Source organism: Hipposideros armiger, unplaced genomic scaffold (genome assembly GCF_001890085.2).
Source record: "Hipposideros armiger isolate ML-2016 unplaced genomic scaffold, ASM189008v1 scaffold_1486, whole genome shotgun sequence".
Classification (NCBI taxonomy): Eukaryota; Metazoa; Chordata; class Mammalia; order Chiroptera; family Hipposideridae; genus Hipposideros; species Hipposideros armiger.
In genome coordinates, this window is record NW_017732836.1 from 142674 (window position 1) to 164772 (window position 22099).

General features: G+C 50.1%; 1 long non-coding RNA gene across 1 annotated transcript; it reads right to left on the bottom strand.

Annotated features, from left to right (window-relative positions):
• Positions 1-5578: 5578 nt before the first annotated feature.
• On the bottom strand, positions 5579-16803 carry LOC109377642 (uncharacterized). The gene is made up of 3 exons (XR_002122908.1): positions 16485-16803; positions 11805-11871; positions 5579-5606 (listed from the first exon to the last, which is right to left on the bottom strand). It is a non-coding gene; the product is annotated as an uncharacterized LOC109377642 (long non-coding RNA).
• Positions 16804-22099: the final 5296 nt, after the last annotated feature.

The window sequence follows — 22099 nt, forward strand, 5'->3', positions numbered from 1 at the left end:
ACACGTACACATGCCGTAATCTTTGCAGTTCCCCCTGAGTTAGGTAACATTAAAATCCCCAGCTTACAGATGAAGAAACTGAGACTCCGAGATGGGAAGTAATTCTCCCAGGACCACACAGCTTGGTAATGGGCAGAGCCAAGATTTGAACCCAGGCCATCTGGGTCCAGACACTGGGTCCTTACCCTACCTTTATAGCCTCCCAGCAAGGACTTAATGATGACTGAGCACCCGGACACAGCGCCCGTGCTTAATGCAAGCTCATTTCCCCACTCCTACCCACGTGGCCATCGGAAAGGTTGAAATTGGTCCTCTTACTCATTGTCCGCAGGACCTATCTCTAACCATCTCTAGCCCATGTCTCGTCACAGCCATTCTGCTGTGCGGAGATCGGTTGGCTGATTTCCCATTAACCTCTTCTCCAGGCTAACCTTTGTCACCATTCCCAGTGGGAACTCATTGATTTATCATTCGTAAATGTACATTAATGAGCTTCTGTGTGGCAGGCACTGGGCTGGGCACAAAATGGAGCCTGATCCCTTGGTTCTCCCCCTCCATCAGCCAGACTAGGGGTCCCTACCCCATTCTAAACACTCCTCAGGGGACCCTCTCCAGTGTTACTATGCCCCTCTTAATGCTGTGGCCACAAAAAAAAAAAAAAGAAAGAAAAAATCAGCCCAGTGCTGTTTTGAGCTTCCACCGCTACGCTGGGAAGTGGGCAAGACAGCAATTATTGTCCCTTTGTCTCAGATGAGGCCACTGAGGCCCAGAGAGGGGAAGTGACTTGCCCAAGGCCACACAGCAAATCTAGGTCGCACACATTCATGCATCTGGCTTCAGTCTCCTAACTCTTAGGTTGACGCTTTCCTTGACTTGGAGAAGGCAGAGCAGGGGCTTCTCTGGGGAAGGGAAGATGGTGAGCACCAGCAAGACCTGACCTTCTCAGCATCCCTCCCCACTGGGCTTTGCAGGGCCTGGCTGGTGGAGGCCAAATTACCCTCTGCTTCGTGTCTTCCCCTGACTCGTTGCTCTCAGGAGCACCTGATGTCCTAACCCTTGATCTGATAAACAGGAAAGCTATAAAAAAAAAAAATTCCCTGAGAAGTTAAAATTAGTTTTCCACCTTCTTCTGCCCCAGAAAGAGCTAACACAGCACCTGCAAGGGACTCTTTCCTTTCTGGGAGCTGAGAGGGGTGCTGATGGGGGTGGTGATGTGAGGACTTGGAGAATTATTTTTCCCCCCACTCTTATCTTTTCTCCCACCACAGAGAAAGCATAGCACTTTATTCTATTTTAATATTAAAAGTCAAGAGAGAATTGTTTCTGCCATAGGCCTGGTCCCCCTGATGACAGCGTCAAGAGGCATGGTGGCTTAGCATGTGGCCGAGGATGAGGGAACCCTGCAGGTCACATGCCTGGTAGTTAAGGCCGGCTCCAGGCAGCAGCCAAGAGCATGAGGAGCTGCGGGGAGGCGGGAAGCGGGAAGAGTTCAAGGCTCCTGCATCAGTCCCCAGCCCTGCCCTGACTCCCTGTGGGCTGTGAGCCCCTTCCTTCCCGTGGCTGGGCTTCAGTCTCCTCATCTGTACAGTGGGGCTCATACTGTCTACCTGAGTGGGATCAGGTTGAGATGGGGGATGGGGGAGAAGGGACCCTCCTTAATTGGATGCTGCCTTCTATATGGACACCAGGCAGGGGACAGGTACACAGTCACGGTCCCGTGTAAGCACTCTGCGAGGGTGCCGTCACTCAGCACATCTTCTAGACGCGGTGAAACGGAGGCGTGGGGAAGCCAGCTGTGCTGGTATTTGAGCCTGAGCTCGGTAACTGCAAGACCCAAGCTCTTTGCATCAGCCCATCTGGCTGCAATTTGCAACCTGTTCTTTGCCTCTCGAAGTGTGACTGACCGGTGCCAGGATGGCTCCAGAGGAACAACCTGAGCTCCGTGGCTGCCCTTCGCCTTGTCCTTGAGTCAGAAGCCCTGGAAGCCCCTCCTGGGAGCTCCCATCCTCCCCTGCATCCCCTACCCCAGAGCCAGTCCTGCTGCAGTCCCAGGCCCTGTGCAGCAGGAGTGCCCCCTCCACACCCACCTCCCACCCCTGACACAGGAGCTTCCCACAGAGAATGACAGAGGGAACAGGGGATGGCAGTTTCCATAGCAACGCTGGGTTTCTCATTCCCAGCACATAAAATGCCAAACCAGGGTTGGAGAGGTGCAGCCCCTCTCTCGTTGGAAAAGGTTCTCTCCTCCCTTCCCTGCCACCCCCCCGTCCCTACCTTGCTAGGTCCCATCAAGACAAGGAAAGTGGGGGAGGGAGTCTGGGACTCCTGGACCCACAAAGGCCATTAAACTCAACTCCATAGATGACAGACCACCAAGGGCTGAGGCTGGCCCGAGGGAGTCCTCAGTTAGTTTGCAACCTTGCACAGAGGGAGCTGTGGAGACGGTGAGAGGGGAGGGGAAAGGGAACAAGACTGTCACACACACACCCCATCCTGGGAGAGGACTGTCCGTAGAGAGTGACCCCTGTCAATACGCAGAGGCTGCCAGGTACACGGGATGACCCCGGCTCTCACTGCTGACCCCTGGAGGTTGGGAAGACCTGAGTATCCGCCAGGCCTGGCCACTAATTCCATGGGCGGCCTCTGCTCTCTGCGCTTGAGTTTATTCGTCTGTAAAACGGGAGAAATAAGAGAATCCGGGCTCCGTGATGCAGTGCTTGGTATCTCAGAGTGCAAAGGTGACGCTCCTTCTTCTTGCTTCGTCATTATTATTAATAACAACGTTGAAGGCCAAGCACCTCAGCCTGGCAGGGACTCTCCGCAGCCCTCTCTTCTGCTCTCGGCACTCTCCTGCCCCCCACACCAACCCCCTTGCCCACCCAGGCCGGCAGCTTGGCTCCCTGTCTGTGCATTTAACTGTATCTGAAGGTGTGGTGGGTGTGGGGAGCCAGCATTGCAGCCAAAGTGCAGCCCACTTCATGAGCCCCTGCTACGACGCACCAGGGGCTTCCCTAAGTGCTTTAAGTCCAGTAACCCAGTGAATCCTCCCAACAACCCTATGAGGAAGGGAGGATGAGTGTTGGTTCCATTTTGCAGATGAAGAAACTAAGGTGCAAGAAGTTAGGAAGCTCTTCCACGATCACACAGCTGAGAAGCAGAGGCAAGATTCAAACCCAGACACAGGGCTTCAACGCCCAGGCTTTCCATTCCTTTGCTAACGGGCAGAACTGTTTTGCATAAGATGTGAACTGGAATGCATGGTTTTTGCTCCTGGGAGGAGCAGAGCAGAGACGCTGGAGGTCAGGGTAGACCGTAAGAAGCCACTAAGATGGCTTGAGATGGGCTCATGTGGGGCGAGGCCTCCAGGAGCAGGCGTCTGAAAGGTCTTTTAAGAGCGGAGATGCTTACTGTACATTCTAAAGTGATTTGCGTTTCTGTTATAGAAACCCTGGCTTTCTCCCTGCTCCCCTTCCCCCCGCCAAGTCTTCAGTGATGGGTTTTACACCGATGGCTGCTTTGTGTGAGCAGCAGAAGGGGAGACGTTAAGTAGACAAGCAAATTTATCTTTAGTGCTTTAGTAGGCACAGTTGGGAAGAGAGGATGGGTATAATAATCATTAATAAAGCTTGCCTCTAACACACACACACATGCGCACGCGCCCTCTAATGCAGGTTCTGTCTTTTACATTGTATTTTACAGCCCTCTTGTGACACTTAATTTGAAGAATGGTCAGAAATAAAGAAACAGGGGCTACAGGGGCCGAGGGGAAGGGGGAAGACGTGGCAGAAAGTTGGAAAGGATTGGAGGTGAACAGTGCAGGCGCACACGGATATGTGAACCAGAGCAGGCAAGACAAAGAAGAGAGTCTGGAGAAGCCGTGAAATATGATCTGAAACTCTTCAGTTTGATTTGAAAGATAAAAATAAAGATTGGAATTATTTTTTAATTACCTTTGATTGCTGGACTGTGCATCCCGAGTACAACCGCATCCAAAGACTGAGCCACTTGGGACCCTTGCTCGTCGTCAGGTTACAGGAGGAAACAAAGAAAGGAATGATCTTCATGTCTCATCAGTTTGGGGTGACACAAAGACAATATCAGGGGAAGCAATAGCCTGGAGATAGAGGTGGCCTTGATAACAGGAGTCCCTGCCTTCCCTCCGGAATTCCCAGAAATGTTTCCTTAGACTTCCACGGGGCATGGAATTGGAAAGTTCATACTAATACGTTGGAAGCTCCCAAGGGGTAGGAGGGCTCCATCTGACATTTGAATTACATAGGAATAACTAACTGACTACTAGAAAAAATGCCAAGAAAATCTGAGATCCCTATCCTCTGTCTCGTCCGCTAGCACCTGAGGAAGAATCAAGACTAAATCACCACTTCCGGCCTCCACGGCTAGAAGCGTTGGCTCTGTTAGAGCACAGCCTACCTGTGAGGTTAAGAGCTGTAATTAGTTCTACAGATGCTGAGTGATTTTAGTAAGTCTACCTAAGACTTCGTCTGGAATGCCGTTTTTAGTTGATTCTCCTCAACTAATTTCTTTGGTCCTTTCCAATTCTAGCAAGTATGCAAACCAGACACCTCTGACCTACAGGGTGTCCAACCAGCTGAGTGCTTGCTGCCAAGGTGGCTTCTCCCATGACATCAGAAGTGGAGGCCAGAAAGGGATCTCGGATCAGATAAACTGACAAAAGGTGGACCACATGGGACTTCCCTGCTCGGAGGAATCATCTTACCCAGACCCTTGATGAAGGTTTGTGGAGCATTTCACATTCTGAGGTACTGAGGGTGGACACCACGTCTCCGTTATCTCTTTCCCTGGTGGCCCTTCCAGGAACCATATCCAGCACCTGAGAACCGCTGAATAACCACCAGGTACCTGGCCGCCCAAGCTCAAAACTGGCGAGAGGCCCTTGACTTCAGGCTGGCTCTCAGTTCACTTGCCCAAGTTGAACTGCAAACCCTACTGGCTCTGCCCATGTAAATCTGTCCGCTTGTTGCCACCTCCATGGCCTCACCACCTCCACGGCCTCGCCGCTTCCTGTCCTCACCTAGCCACCATCATGTCTTGCCTGGATGACAGTAGCAGCCCCCTGGCTGGTCTCCCTGCCTTCATGCTTGGCACTCTGCATTCTATTGTCCATACAGCAGCCAGAGCCCTACTTTTTTTTTTTAAAGATTTTTATTGGGGAATTGGGGGGATGGGAACAGCGCTGGGGAATTGGGGGAAGGGGAACAGACAAGTTGCTGTCGTTTTGTTCTTCAATCTAGTTGTGGAGGATGTTGCTTCACTGGCCCAAGTTGGCACCATCATTGCGCTCTTCTCTGGCGAGGCATATCAGTCGCCGGCTTCTGGACGGCTGCTCACTGCGGCTGCTGGCCGCTCACGCTGGCTGCTGGCTTCACATGGTAGCCCATGGCAATCCACTGCCACAGGGACTGCAGCCCACGCCGTCGCCGGTGACTCATGGCAGCCCAGCTCCAGGTTGAGCTGTTGTGGAGGGCAGTGTCACTGGCCCTCATATGTGGGATCCGAACCGGGGCCCTCTGGCATCCCAAGCGAGTTCTTAACCATCGCGCCACTTGGCCGGCCCCAGAGCCCTACTTTTAAGACAGAAATCAGATCATGTCACACGGCTCCCCTTCTCCTTCAATTAAAACCCCCAGTCCTCACTGTGCCCTTGAAGCCCCTCCATGTGCCAGGCCCTGCCGCCCACCTTCCACCTTCTTTTCCTACCTCTCACCCCTCACTCCTTTCCTTCCAGTCCTCCCGATGTCCTTAGTGGTCCCTGAACATGCCAAACACATCCCTCTCCCAGGACATGGCACTTGTCGAGCCCTCTACCTGGAATGTTCTTCCTCCAGATGTCTGCACTGCTCACAGTCTTTTTGAGTCTTTGCAAATGCCACCTCTTTAAAAAGCCCCTCGCTGGCCACCGTTTCTAAAATAGCATCTCCCATCACTGCCTTGCCCTGTTTAATTGTTCGTTGTAGCATTTATCCCTGCCCCTCGCTGTCTCTTATTTCTAATCAGTTATCTGTCATTGCTTTCCTCTTGCGTGACGAGGAAGTTAGCATCTCGGCTGATGTCAGGGGCTTTGTTTTCTCCACGGCAAAGTCCCTAGTGCCTAGACCTTGGCACACAGTAGCCGCTCCATAATTATTTGTCAAACAAATGAATGAGCCATGTGTTGGAATGAATACACGTATTAAGTAGCTGGTTGTTAAATTATTGGCAGGAAAGAGGTTCTATAATTAGGATAGTGCAGTTACTAGGAGGAGGATGTGGTCCCCAGGCCAGTAGCATCAGCATTACGCAGAAGTTTGTTACAAACGCAAATTCACCAGCCCCACCTGAGACCTCCAAGTCAGAAACTGCCGGTGAACCCACCCATCCGCATTTTAATCAGCCCTCTGTGTGAGTCTGAGTCTCTCTCAAGATTGAGACCTGCTCCGTAATAAGGACCCCTGAGCCGAGCATCCCATTGAGGCCACACATGTCAGGTTGTTTCCTTTGCGTTGACAGCTGAAGTTATTTTGTTTGGGAGTGCTGATTCCCATCCCCAGTGCTGGGGTAGAAATAATTTACAGCGTCACAAATAACACGTGGACCAAAGACCAAAACAGGGTGCGTGTGGAATTGTGCAAAGTAAGCTAGAGTTTTCTTCAACCTAATAAACAGTTGCTCTGAAGTCAGGAGAATTTAAACAATCAAAATGTTATAAAAACTGCACAGACAATAAGTCCAAATTTGTCCTTGGGGAAGGAAAATTAATGTTCCTTTTTATTATTTGTGTGGGTGACAGCAGGCATCCCCACGTTGGATGGAGTTATGGAGCTTAACCGTGTGTGTGTGTGTGTGTGTGTGTGTGTGTGTGTGTGTGTGTGTGTGTGTGTGAAAGAGAAAGAGAAAGACAGCAATTCTACCCCACATCATTCAACGAGCATTAAGTTCAATTCACCAGTCCTCTGTCCTCACCTCCGCCGCCAGGACACATTAAGAAATGCGAGAGGGCATTTGTATTGTGCCGCGATGGAGGTGCTACTGGCATTTAGTGGGGGAGCAGCTGCGGGACAGACCCACACAGCACTGCCTCGGCCCCATCCCCCATCCCTCCTCCAGAGCGAGGCCCATCTCCCTGGACCCACCTCTCCGTCTGCCTCCATTCCTGCACATCCCTCCCAGAACTGAAATCCAGGGTTTCGACATCCACATTTTTCATTCTACCTGGACCCTCACATCTGGCCAGAGGTGAGGAGACAGGTATCAGAGCCAGCATTGGAGGAAAATCAGGTCGAGCTGATCCGATCAGAGAGAGTCTGTGGGGCTGCCGTGCGATGATGCCAAAGGAAATGTCGAGGGTTATCTGATTATTCCCAAGTCTGACCTTTTGCTGAGCTGATTGCTGAGCAAGTTGCAGCTTCGTGGTGAAGGAGGGAGGCCTATTCAGCCCGTTCTTCCCACGCATGAATTGAGGGGGCTGAATGTGGTCCTCTCCACAGCGCCCCCTTCCAGCTCTGGGAGAGGACAGCACGGAGGCTAGGAGCCACGACTGGGGAGCCACTGCAGCACGTGGAGCTGCTGTCACCTTGGGCAAGTCACTCGCCCCTCTGTCTTGGTTGATTAACCCAATGGTAAAATGAGATAATGGCAGCACCTATTTTATAGGGTGGTTGTGCGGATTAAGTGAGTTCAGATTTATGAAGCATCAAGAACTGAGCCTAGCACTGTATAAGTCTCCTTTCCTGTGATTATAATTAAGGATTTGACATGGTCCTGCCCTGCTGTTACTAATTCAAGACGGAGGAAAACATGGAGCCCACAAGAGCCTTGGCTAATGTGGATGAAAGGCAAGGGGTGGCTCCGACCTTGGGCCTCCCCATCCTGGTCCCTGAGGAAGTGTAACTCCCCATTCTCCATCAGCACACTCAGGGGGGCTCCAGCGAGGGGTACGTGTTTGTCATCCAGCCATCTGGAGGGAAGTGGGAGAATTCTCCAGCTATTGTGGCTCCTTTAATGTCTGCCACTGAACAAGGGAGCAAAAAACTGTGTTTATGACCAAGAAGAGAGGAAAATCATCCTCCCACCTTCTTTCCCACATCCCACCCCCACAGGTCTGGTGCTCATCATGTTAGAACCAAAAGGGTCTTAAAGACCACTCAGCTTAACCCAACTGCCAGCCCCAAGCCCCCATCGCAATGGTCTGAATACTTCTTTTTCATTCAGCATTCTCAATCTGTTTCATTCAAATGTCATCAAGGCAGATAGTTGGAAGAACTTGTGGAGTTAAAGTGCCTAACATCTTTTGAGTGCCCACTATGTGCCAAACCACATGATAGGAGCCTTATATACATGCAATCCCCTGTAATCCCTACAGCAAACTTACAGCTTCATTTAATGAGAAGGAATCTGAGGACCTATGAGAATTTACTACACCCATGTCACAGAGGATGAATGACCTTCTAGGAGACTGACTTGTAAGAAGTCATGAGGACAGGAAGCAGGAGACCCGAGATCCAGCTCAATCTGACTCCACAGCCCATGGTCTTTCCCCCTTCATTAGGCTGTTTCCCAAAGTCGTTTCCATGGAGAAAATGCTAATAAGCAATAACGATAATCCTGGGAAAAGGGAGCACCTGGCAGAGGCTGTGCTGATTCAGGAGCCGGGCACAGCTACATGCACTGAAGTTCCCACTTCAGCAGCGTGAACCACAAGAGGCCAGCACGGCACCACCATGAGGTCTTCAGAGCCTCAGGATCCTTGGATTTTTCTGCTCTGCCACCCTCACATCTACTTCCATCCTCGAGGTGACATCATGGCTCCAGATGGCTGCTAGAGCTCTAGTCATCACATCTATGTTCCAGGCAGGAACGCAGAGGAAAGAAAATGACCAAAAGGGCCCAGGCTATGCTCTTTCTAAGGAATCTTCTGAGCAGTTCCATTCGGAAGCTTGTATTTATGTCTCATTGGCCACCCCAACTGCTCCGGGAACTGCATTATTTTAACTGAGCACATCTGTTTAGAATAAACCAGTGCTCTATTATCGAGGAAGACAGGGAGAATGGGTGTTGTGTGTGTGACCGGTAGTGTCCTCCACCCCAGCTGGGGACTTTCTGCTCTTTCAGATCTAGATGAGAATGATTCTAATCCCCATTCTACTCCCCAAGGAAGTCCCAAGCCCTCCCCAACATTTATGCTAACTTCCAAAGGATTTGTATCCTCATGGCCACCTCCAGCTCATGTTTCTGCTGAGTTAACTCCATTTATGGATTGTCTCACTGTCCTGCACATTCTCTGTCTTGGGTTAATCTAATTGGGAAACCCAACTAGATTTACACCGTGTTCACACACACACATCCATACCTACAAGGCATGTCTGTGTATAAGAGATTTTTTTTAAGATTGGAAGGGATGGGCTAAAAGGTTACATCACAGCAAGAGATGAAAAAAACCTGCCCAAATCGGCCCATCTAATAAGTAGTAATTCAAATAGGACATTAAACATTCATGTGCTTCAAAAGGCTTTGGACTTTGGCCATTTTGTCCCATCTGAAGGGGCAGCCTAGTGGCCCATCTCTCCTTCTCATTCCCATGATCACCGATTTGGTTCTGTAAGAAGCAGCATCTGAAACAAAGATTGTTGAGCAAATGGCCTACTGAAGGTGTGCTCTCAGGCGGAACTGGTCAAGGAGCAGGGGACGTGGGGGAAGCTGAGATGGGGGTTCAGTGGAAGCTTAGCCTCAGCTGGATCCCACAGGAGCTCTAGAGTGTGAACAGCTCCACAGATTATCTTACCTTGAGCCAAGGGACATGGCCTTTTAGACCTCTGCGTGGGCCATTCATTGGCTGAGGGCAGGCAGGATGGCCTACCAGGCTTCCTTAGGTGGGGCAGTTCTCGGTTGAAGGGTATGGTCTCCAGCCACAGGAGGGAAGGTGAACCCGTCCCACAAAGGGGATCTGGGCAGGTCACCAACAGTGTCTATGACACTCTGCCTTCTCTATGGCCTCTACAAACTCTAAATTATTCTCCTTTATTTAGGCAGAGGATTTAAAATCCCCCAGTTACCCACACCCAAGCATGCTTTTCCAAATTTATCCAAGGGCTCATTAGAATACAAGCAAGATCCAGCCCTGAATTTAGAAGGCAAACAGGGCCTCAACACAAGCAGCTCTGTTTCCCGAGCTCAAGGGTGAATACTTGGAAGACAGTTATTCACCTCACCCTCAGGCTGTAGCTACTGGGGAGTTTCTGTTTTTACAGCAAAGTTAAATGATTTCCCTCGTCAGCCCACCTGCCTGAACTGCTGGGCCAATGGGCCTCACCACCTCCACGTGCTCTGCTCACCAGCTTGGCTCAGTCAGCAGGTGATGCCAAAACTCCTGAAGGAATTGTGTCATCCTGAGCTATCCAAGTTTATTTCCACTAAAAATACACTCTGAAAATGGGGCATGATGAAGGATTGCTGACAAATGGGGAGGAGGAACAAATGAAGACTCTGAGGCCATCTGATTCCTCTCTGAGTCACCTCCAAATACTCGCCATGAGCTGAACGTGCACCCTCTCCACTCATCACTGTCATCAATAGCAGTGCAGGCAGTCCACTGTGGCTCTGGAGGCCTGTGAGTCCTTGTTAGGAGATGCCCTTCATGTGATGCAACCCCTCCTCTTACTAAGGAGAAAACATAAGAGTAGCGAGAGAGCAAGTGACTTTGCCGTGGGCCCCACTGCTAATTCGCAGTAGAGCCGGGCCTGAAGCCCAAGTTTGGCTTACCCCCAGCTCAGCACTTTCCCCCTGTACCTTGTGTCTTACTTCCTAAGGAGGCGTGGGCATTTCTGAGGGGTCAGTAAGGGCATCCTCACTGTTATCATTAAAGAATGCTTTCAATACTGTATGTCAACTGTAATTATATATACATATAACCTCGGGACATGGAGTAGAGTGCGGGAACGGATTCAATGGAATTGTAATAGATAAGCATGATATCGGGGGTGGGAGGGCAATAGATGGGGAGAGGGGGGTTGTTACTTTGTGAGGGTGAAAAGGGTAACTATTGCATTGTTCTGTACACCCGAAACTAACAATAAAAAAAAAAAAAGAATGCTTTCAGCTTCAAGTTACAGAAAACCAGATCAATGGTCACTCAACTATAAGGACCGGTGTACGTAATAAGACTGGAGGAAGGTGGTCCCAGAGTTGGGCCGCTGGCTCAGCATTGTCAAGAAGGATCCAGGCTCACTCCACTCTGCCGTTCTGAGCATTATGACTTTTTATCCTCAAGCTTATTGCCTCATGTCACAAAATGGTTGCCACAGCTCTGGGTATCAAGTCTTTATAAACAGTACCCAAAGCTAAAAGAAGTTATCAAAAAAAAAAAAAAAAGGCTGCCTTCTTCCTGGGTATCCCCCTCTACCCAGGGTTTTAGTAAGGAAAAACTCTCCTTACATCTCATTGATCAGAACTGGGTCACATGCCCACTCCTACACCAATCACTGGCAAAGGAGAATGAGATCATCAGGCTCCATTTCGACCAATCAGGATTCACCGCTGAGGCTGGACCCACTGCAGTGCCAATGCAGCCAGAGTTCTCTATGCAGTTCCTCATCTGTAAAGTGGGGAATAATTCATTCCCACCAAGTACGGTTATAGTGAAGATCACTGAACAGAAACACGCTGCAGGAACATTATTCTTGCAATCCTGAGAAGGAAGGAGCCTATAAAAATAGACCTATGATCGTTAGAGAAATACCTTCTATGAAGAGATGAGCTACAAGATGTTGCTAAGAGACATTTGTTCTTACCACAAACAGAGCTTCTTTGGTAGAATAAATCCGAGGAGGGAACTCCGAGGATCACACAGAGACCTGGCTGTTGAAGAAAGGACAGAAATAATTTGAAGAACTAAAAAGATGGGGGGAATGGAGATGTGGCTTGATTCCTGGGCTGCGCCTGCAGCCCTGGCTGTGTGGGTTGGTGCTGGAGGGTGTCAGAGCCAGAGTGGAGGAACAGGGGGAGTTAGGAGCTGCCTGCTGGTTTCCTGGGAGGAGGCGCCCAGGAGCAAGCTTTGGAAAGTCCTAGGGAGAGTGTGATGAGAGCCGCATGGAAGAAGGAGGCAACAGGCAGTGAGGTGTGGGCTGAGCGGGGCTGACTCTGGGCCACCTGGCTAGAGAGGCCCGTGGCTGGGAGGCCAGGTGGGGCAGCGGGGAGAATCCAGCCTCCCAGTCCCTGCCTGCCCCGTTCCACCGCTGCCTCACTGAATGACCTGGTCACTTGCTCTACTCGAGACGGGTGTCAACTTTCCTAGCTGTAACATGGGAATTTGTTTGGCTGTTCGTTCTCTCATTCATGAATCACTCATTCGACAAATAGTTATTGAACACCTACATAGGCGGAGGCAGGGTGGCATGCAGTGGCAGGGTTGGCATGATCTTAGGTGACCTGCTTCACCAACCTGTGCCTCTGTTTCCTTGTCTGTCAAATGGAGTCGATCATCAAATCTACACCTCATGGGTTTCCACGTTGGTTAAAGAACAGCGACATGTAAAGTGCTTACAGCAGTGCCTGGCACACAGTGAGCGCTCAGTCAATGTTAGCTACTGTCTTTACGTTCCACGGAACTGTGCTGGACACTGGGGATAAAGTGATGAGTAAAACAGGAGAACTGGCACTTCCAGTCTAGTGGGAGATACCGACATTGACTCACTACAAACGGAATAGGAATAAATGGTGGTAAGAGATTTGAAGCAGAGTCACAGGGCGCTATGGCCACCAGACCTGGCCAGGTGTGGGGATCATGGGAAGTTTCCCCAAGATCTGAAGGATGAGGAGGGTTAAGTAGGCCAAGTGGGGGAACAGTCCAGGCAAAGGGAGCAGCGTGTACAAACCCTGAGGTGCGGTGGAGCATGGCATGCTGGGGAAACTGAAAAAAGGCCTGGGGGTCTGAACTCTGAGGGCGAAGGGGAGATCCCCAAGAGGGAGTGGAGCACAGACCAGGCCTGTCCTGGGGCCACATTATAGATGTATTTTATCCTCAGAGAAACGGGAAGCTACTAAATAACTGTCTATCAACAAGGAAATAACACGATCACTGTTGTGTTTCAAGAAGAAACCTCTTAAAAGGTTGGAGGCAACCTAAGTGTCCATCAACAAGGGACCAAGTAAAGAAATGATGATATCTCCATACAATGGAAAACCTACAGCTATTTTTTCAAAATGTCAAGGGAGGGGGGCGTGACTCTTCCTGTACAAAGAAGGTAGTGTCTCCAAGATATGTTAACTGCGCAATGCCAGGGCAAAACAGTGTTTATCATGGGCTACCATCTGTGTGAGACACAGCAGCAGGAGAAGAAAATATGCAGACCCTTGAACAACATGGGTTTGAGCCATGTGGGTCCCCTTACACACAGTTTTTTTTTCAATAAATATTGTAAATGTATTTTCTCTTCCATATGATTTTCTTAATAGCATTTTTTCTCTAGCTTATATTACTATAAGGATACGTACATAATACATATACAAAATATGTATTAATAAACTATTCATGTTATCAGGAAGGCTTCCGGTCAACAGTAGGCTACTAATAGTTAAATTGCTGGGGAGTCAAAAGTTACACTTGGATTTTTGACTGCGTGGGGGTTGGCACCCCTAACCCCACATTGTTCCAAGGTCAACTGTATGTGCCTATGCATTCATATACACACAGAACACCTCTGAAAGAATTCCTAAGAAACTAGTATACTAGCTTTCTCCAGAGAGCAAAGCCGGGTGCCTGGAGAAGGAAGTGAGACGGAGACTTTTCTCGACCCACCTTTTGTACTTTTTAAATTTTGAACCGTGTGTTTCCTGATTTAGATAGATAGATCGATGATAGATAGATAGATGATAGATAGATGATAGATAGATAGATAGATAGATAGATAGATAGATAGATAGATAGATGATATTGGGTCTTCGGAAAAGTCATGACGTATATTGTCTATGTTTTTCAAAGGTCATTTATTTATATAAAGAACAAAGATCAAGCAATGACATATTGCCCATTTTGTTCCATAACCTTTTGCCATCTTTCAGTGAGCTTCATAATTCCTCGTTCATAGAAAGACCTGTCTTTAATTGTGAAAAACTGAACAAGGTGCTGATTTACAGCCTCATCTGAATTGAATGTTACACCACGCAAGAAGTTTTAAAGAGCGAAACAAGCGGAAGTCTGACGGCACAAGGTCAGGCGAGTGTGGCGGGTGTGGCAACACATTCCATCCAAGCTCCAATAGTTTTTGGCGGGCGATCAAACTTGTGTGTGGTCTTGCATTGTCGCCATGGAACACAACTCCTTTACAATTAACAAGCTCTAGACGTTTCTGGATGATGGATTCGTTCAAACTGTCCAATTGCCAACAGTACACATTCGAATTCATTCTTTGGTTCCTTGGTAGGAGCTTGAAAAGCACGACACCTTTAAAATTCCACCACACTGAGAGCATAGCCTTCCTCTGATGAATGTCTGCTTTCGATGTCATTTGAGACAAATCATCACGTAGGGACCAAGACCGTTTGCACACCACATCTTTGTAAGCAATCCACTTCTCATCACCATTTATCAGTCGCTTCAAAAAAGGATTGTTTTCCTCATGTTTAATGAGCATATTGCAGATGTTTATACACTCCATTAAATGAATTTCTTTGAGTTCGTGCAGAACCCAAATATCGTGCTTGCTTACGTATCCCAGCTTCTTCACGTGGTCATGAACGCTTGAATGATGGATGTTCAATGTTTCTGCAATCTCTCGTGTCATGTAACATGGGTTTGACTCGATCAATGCCTTTATTTTGTCATCATCAACCTCAGTGGGCCTCCCTGATCAAGGAACGTCGTTGAGATCAAAATGACCAGCATGGAATTTCGTGAACCATAGTTGTCACTGACATTCCTGTAGAGCATTGTCACCATAAACTTTATGCAACTTTTCACAATTTGACACGCGTTCTTCCCTTTATGGAAGTAAAACAGTAAAATATGGCAAAAACGCACAGTTTGGTCTTCCATCTTCAACTTGTTGTAAAATCTCCAGAACTCAACCAAATCGCTCAATTTTTTTTTTAGAATGAAGCTAGAACTGTCAGCTGTCAAATGACATAGCAATAACATAGATGTGAATGACTCTAGTACTTCCAAAAATGAACTAGTGCCCTCTGTTGCAAACATGCGTCATGACTTTTCCGAAGACCCAATAGATAGATGATAGACAGATAGATAGATAGATAGATAGAGAGAGAGATAGAGAGAGAGATAGATAGAGAGATAGATAGAGAGATAGATAGGTAATACAGCAAAACATTACAAATAAAGCAGTTCCCCTGGCTGCTTTGTAGAGGCAGGCTGACCGGCTGAGAATATACGTCAGCAGGTCAGTGAGTCATCCAGACACGAGCTGATAGCTTGGCCTGGAGAAAAATGGATGGAGTCAAAGACAGGCAGGAAGTAAAACTGAATTCCCTTTACAGGCCACTTATGCTCTGATTCTGCCACTGTGTGAGTGGAAGACGATAATCGAGATAGATGAGATTGTTCCCTGGAGTGCTGGCAGAAGCGGTGTCTGAGAGGGGCAACCCTGGAACCTGAGCCCAGAAAGGAAGGGAGGGTGTTAGAGGGGAGGGCAACCTCGGCAGCCCCCTTCTGTCTGGAACTTTGTCCTCCCTGGTCACACTCCCTTGCAGAATTATGGTTATCAGAGATCTTAGGGGATCCATCTACCTGTAGTTCCAGGCAAACACGTGGTTCCTTGGTATCCCCCATGGCATTCTCATCTCACCTGGCCTAGGGGGGTGCCCTCCTACCTGCTAGCTCATGGGAAACATGTCTTCATGGAGGGAGAAGCTAATCCCTTGACTTAAGGTTTGGAGGTGGGGGGGTGTTTCTTGAATGCAACTACTGACTTCTGGTTACAATGCAAATACCCTTTGGAGAGACAACATAGCAACCTAAAATTCACTCAACGCAAGTACAAAGCAACTTCTACACAGCTGTCACAGACAAAGGAACACAGCTCGCTAACCGAAAAGGAGTTCCAGGTTGGACGTTTGTTATCAAGTTAAATATACACTTACCATCTGGCCCAACAATTCCATTCCCAGGTATTTACACAAGAGAAATGACAATGTATAGCCACTCAGAGGCATGTATGTCCATGTTCATAGCAGCTTTATTCTTAACAACCCCAAAGTGGAAACAACCCAGATGTCCATCAACTGGGAAATAGATAAATAAAGTGTGGCATGTCCACACAATGGACTATGACTCAGCAGCCAACACGAACAATATGGATACGTGTGGCAACATGGATGACTCTCAGACTCCTTACATTAAGTGAAAGAAATCAGACACAAAAGGCTGATCACTGTGAGTGTTGGTGGGGGCCAGGGAAGGTCACCTAGGAGAGGAGGGAGGGGCGTGGGCCTGGGAGGCTGGTCAGAGAGGGGCTTACCTGGACCGTGAGCTCCCCTGGCAAATGGGTTTTGCAGATGCTCAGGATGAGCAGAGGGAAAGACAGAGCAGCAGGTCTCTAGAGCTGAGGCCGCCTGCAGAAGGCTGGGCCGAGGGAGGCACGTCAGGGTCTGTCTTCTTCCCACATCTGCCAGGAGCAGTGGCCTGAAGCCATAAGAGAGGATGAATGAATGGATCCGCGAATGAGTTACACCAATATTTATTCACCACCGTGCTCAATCCCAGGGTCTGTGCCAGATGCTTTCACTAATACTAACTTATTTAATTCACATAATAAGCTTGTAAAATAAGTGTTATTATTCCTCAAGCCTCCTTCGGCAAACACATACAGAGAGCTTATTTATGCACCAGGCAGTCTGCTAAGTCCGGGAGATACAGAGATAAACAAGACGATAGAACGAAACAATATTTCAAGCCCAGGGTTTGAATCATGATTCTGCATTTTACTAGCTTGATGTCATTGGTTAAGTCTCTGTGCCTGAGACTCCCCCTCATCTATAAATGGACACAGTCATAGCACCCACCCAGGACAATTAGAAAGCATGGCCGCCTACGTGTCACGTGAGCCCTTGACAGCACCTGATTGGAGGGGGGGTGGGTACCCACAGATAAGCAGTCAGCCCATTGGCCAAGGGCTTATGATGTGGCCTGCAGCAAAAAGGTGAGCTGAGCCCAGCAGATTCTCTCTGTGAATTGGGAAACGCAGAGAATGAAGGCCTAACAAAACAAAAACAGTAATGTATGTGCATGTACCCACAAAGGTCGGAAAGATATATGGATGCTTCAATTTCCTAGCTTTTGAAAGATCAGTTTGACTAAGTAGGCCCTACCTCCTATTTGTCCAATACCATCCAGTTTTCAATGCATTTTCCCATCCAACATCTCCACCACACCTCTGAGTTGAAGGGAACAAGGATAGCCACTTTATTTTACTGATGAGAAAACCGAGGTTCACAGAGCAAAGGGACAATCAGTGATCACAGAGCCGGCCCAAGGGAAGGCTGCTCACCGAGACAAGACCAGCTCCAGATCCAAGCTCTTTTCATGACACCAGGCTTCTAGTTTCAACTGGTTCGCCGGGTGTTCAAGACAAAATCTTGTTCACTTTGTAATGTAGTTAAAATTAAAAACGTATATATTGTTGTCAAGTCTGAGATACTTTCAGGGTTGGAAATGTGGTACATTTTGTTCCAGGTTTTATTTAATACATGGTTCAAATCCAGGCTTTGTGCATAAAACAGCCGGGGCTGGGGCTCCAGTCCCTGTGCCAACAGAGAATGCTGGCACCCGATGAGTAATTTCAAAAAGCGGGCAGGCCCTGAGCCTTGCCAGCTTTCCTCTGGGGCGCCTGATGGTCTTTTTCAGCCCATTTAGCATTTTAGAATTCCTAAAACTCATTTTTCTGTGGATAGTCCTCAAAGTCAGTGTGGGGAGGTTGAGGTTGGGGTCGGAACTGCTCAACTTGGGCCTCCAAACTCTACAGCTTGGCAGCTCCTTCCTGGTTAACCTTCTATTGCAGTGATCCAACACACTACCCAAGCTCCAGCCAGGATCATTCATTCATTCATTCATTTGCTCAACATTTATTGAGCACCTAGTATGTGCCAGGGACTGTGCTAGATGCTGGGGATATAATGACGACAGAGAGATAATGTCTCTATATTCATGGAGCATACACAGTTTAGGGTGAGGTATATACACTAATTAAATAATCATGCATGTAAATATGAAACTACAACTTGAGTATAAGTCCAGAGTGGGACGAGTGGTTATAAGGGAGAGACGTGGCTTATTTTAGGGGTGAGTGGGTCAGGGAAGGATGCTCTGAAGAAGAGATGACTCTGCTGCGATCTGACACCCACAATCTCACAGTCCCTCCACCCACCCAACCCTGCCCACCCCCGCAGTGGACCATGCCACAGTTTTGCTTGTAAGCTGACAGAGGCTCTTGATTGCCTGCTGGCTAAAACTTTTCACACAGCCTTCAAAGTAGCGGCCTTCCAGGCATGACAAGTAGCCCATGCAAAAGCTGGGGTTATAGGAGCATGAAGGTGGCCCCTGAGGAAGCTCTAGAAGAGGTGAGAGTCGTCTCCAGAGAGGTGACATCCCTGCCCGCACACCCAATGCGTCATTAAGTCCATTGAAGCTACGTCCTGCCCAGGTCTCTAATCTGCCCACTTCTCTCCAACTCCTTGTCACCATCTTGGTCAGGACTCACCGTGCTGGGGGCTTGACCACTACAACAGCATGCTCCCCCCTCTGCCTTTGGCTCCCCCTTTCCTGCAGTGGCCAGAGTGCTCTGGGGCCCATCGATGCCCTATGGCCACATCACTCCCCCACATAAACCCCTGAGTGCCTCCCATCACCACCTATCACATGCTGGCCCGATGTCACAGCCCTGCACCCCCTGGCCTGGGCCTCGCCCCCAGCCTCATCTTTGGCCTCTGGAATCCTAACTGCAGCCATGAGGGAGCACTCGCAGCTTGCCTTGTGAAGCACGTTCTCCCAGGAGGCCGAGGCTTTGCACTTGCTGATCCCTTTACAGGATGCTCTTCACCCCTCCCCTCGGGACTCAGACCAGGGGTTACTCTCTGCAGACACCCAGCCTGGGTAAGGTGCCTCCACTGTGCCCCCGCGGAGCCTGAGCCCCTTCACAGCACTCACCACAGTGGGCTGTCATCACCTGTATGCCTGTCAGTCTTGCCAACCAGACTGTGAGGTGTGAGAGCGGGACCATGGCCACTGCCATAGTCACCGTGCCCATTGCGGAAATCTGGTGGCAGTGAAGTGGGCAGCAGGAGAAGCACAGGCGGCGGTGGGGATGGCTGATGACTGGGTGGGCGGATGGGCGGATGGGTGGGTGGATCCACGGCTCGATGGAGGGAAGGAGGGGAGCACAAGAAGGCAACAAAGGAGATGGATGTCTGAGAGGTGGGCACTGAGGCACTTGTGCCGGGACTTGAATCCCAGCTCTACCTCTAATCGTGTGACCTTGAGCGAGCTATTTAACATCTCCATGCCTCAGTTTTTGCACCTGCGAAATGCAAATGATGATAATACGGTCCTCAGGTGGCTGCCATGAGAGTTCAACGAGTTGATACAAGTATTGTGAGGGAAGCCGTGCTAGGGACTACGGCGCCAAGTCTGACCCTGGAGAGCTTGGGGGCAGGACGGGAAAGGCAGGGGAAAGGGGCAGGAAGGCAGGGCCTGGGGCAGCCAGAGAGGACTGAGCCAGGAGCGTGGGTTCCTCAAAGGAGGCTGCGGTGCACACACAGGGCAACAGAAGCCCCAGTGAGAAAGGCCATCTACAAAAGTGCAAAGCCGAGATTCTGGTCCCCATTCAAGGGGAAGCAGAGAGACCGGCTGCAGCCGGTGAAGGGCAGAGCTAGGGTTCGAAGCCAGCTCTGGCAGTAAAGCGCCTTCCCCTCCTCCACATCACTGCTCCCACGTAAGATGGCATCCGCTGCTGGGGCACCGTCACCTAGAATGCATCCCTTCCTTCTCCCAAGGATGCCTGGAGTGGGGAGGGGAGGCCTCTCTGGGAAGGAGGGAAGAAGGGAACCATTTGTCTGGGGATTGGGGAGGAAGGTGACCTGATCTTTGATGAGCAGCATTTCTGAGCTGGAAGCGACTTGAGAGGTGGTACTGGAGCCAGCGTAATGGAGAAGGTGCGGAAACCAGATCTAGACCTTGGCAGAAAATGCCAGCAGCGGCATTGATTAGACCCTCCTGGGAGGATCCAGTAGCTCCTGTCCATAGATAAGGTGCGTGGGGCGGAATCAGGTACTGGCTGACCGGCCTGGGCCGGCTGAGAGGGGAGAAACGGCCAGCTTCTCCTCATCAGAGGGGGTGGAAAGTAAGCCAAGGGGAGAACAGGTGGCCCAATTCTCCACCCCTCCCAACACTCCCCAGACCTGCCACTAGCGTGCAGGACTGTGGGCGAGAGAAAAGAACGCACCTTTTATTGGAGACATAATATGTGTGAGGTTACACCCATAGGCTTTCATAGACGCAGTCTCACTTTGTCCCCACAACAACCCCATGTACAGATGAGGAAACTGAGTCTCAGGGAGACAAATGACTTGACCAAGACCCCGCTGCCAGAAGTTGAAGAACTTGATCCAAACCCAGATAGATCTTTCTGTCCCCAAAGTGTCACCACCTGAGCTCAGCATGTCCTTCCCCCTCTCTGGGCCTTGGTTTCCCCATCTGCACAAAGACAGTGTTTAATGGGATCATCTCTAAGGGCTTATCCTAGGTTGGAGAACGCTCCCAGAGTCAAATGCATCTGCTCTTTAGTTCTAGAAGCACCTACTTCGGGCCAGGCCCCATGCTGGGCTCTGCAGAGAGGAAGCTGAAGAAAACCTGATCCCAGTCCTTGTGGAGGGGGCAGCTATGGGGGACAGACAGTTACAGGTGGTTCCCATACCACGAGGTGAGTGCTCCCATACAAGCTGAGTCCTCCCAGGCACGCAGCCCAGACCCAGGGCCCAAGATGATGGAGAACATGGGTCCCAACCAAAGCGGCTCATCTTCCTGCTGGAGCCCCGGTGGGGCCACCGCAGCTCCTGACCCCCAGGGGAGGAGTGTAGCCCTCACCTGTGCACATCCTTCAGCATTCATCCAGCCTCCACATTGGCCCACTGTCATCATCAGTGAGTAGCTGAAAGGGTCCTCCCCTGAGTTTATCTTCTAGAAGAGGAAAAACAGGCTCAGAGGAGTCAAGTAGCTGATTCAAGGCCACAGGGCTTTGGAGGAACAGGAAAACATAAGCACACCATGGCTTTGCTCCTTCCACACCCCTCCACACCCCTTAAAACTCAGAGGAGATCTGAACACACACAGTACAGGTATCCTGTGAGTCAAAGCTGGCCTGCTCAACCACGGGGCAGACACAAAAGGCCTCCTGGAGGAGGTGGGCACTCATGCTGGGTTCTGAGAATGGGGTGACGACAGGCTACAGCAGAGCAGGCATCCCAGGCAGAGGAGTCACTTCAAAGGCCCAGGGCAGAGTGAGCAGCAGTTAAAGAAGAGAGTTCACCTGGGGCAGGGAGCGGTGAGGGGCTGGGGATCAGGGTGGGGGTGGGGGACGCCCGGCTCTCTCATTTAAAAGGCAGGCTTTATTTACAGAGGATGGGAGCGGGGACGGAGCAGGCGAGCAGTGTGGGTGGTCTGCCCACTTCTCGCCCACTGAGTCTGGGACGGGCGGCTGGCTGACCTCGCTGTTTGACTTGAGTGGTTCCTCAGAGGATCGGAATCTCCAAGAGCCCATGAAGTTCTGGCGTTTCTGACTTGGGGTTGGAATGACCTTCTCTAAATCAACACTTACTGAGGAGCGTGTGTGGGTGCCCGGCCCAGGGCAGGGCTGAGCGTGAGCCCAGGGAAAGCGCAGGGGACTGTGGCAGCAAGAGCCCTGCCTGGGTGGCCCTCGAGCCTTAAAGAGGAGGGGACTGGGGGTGCGCAGGAGGGGTAGGGACAAGCTCTGGCCCCGCCTATCCAGGCTGATGGACCATCTGCAGCGGAGGGGAGGGGAGGTGACCCCCCTCAAACCTGAAATGGCAACCCCCAACGCTGGAGAGACCCACGTCCCTCCCT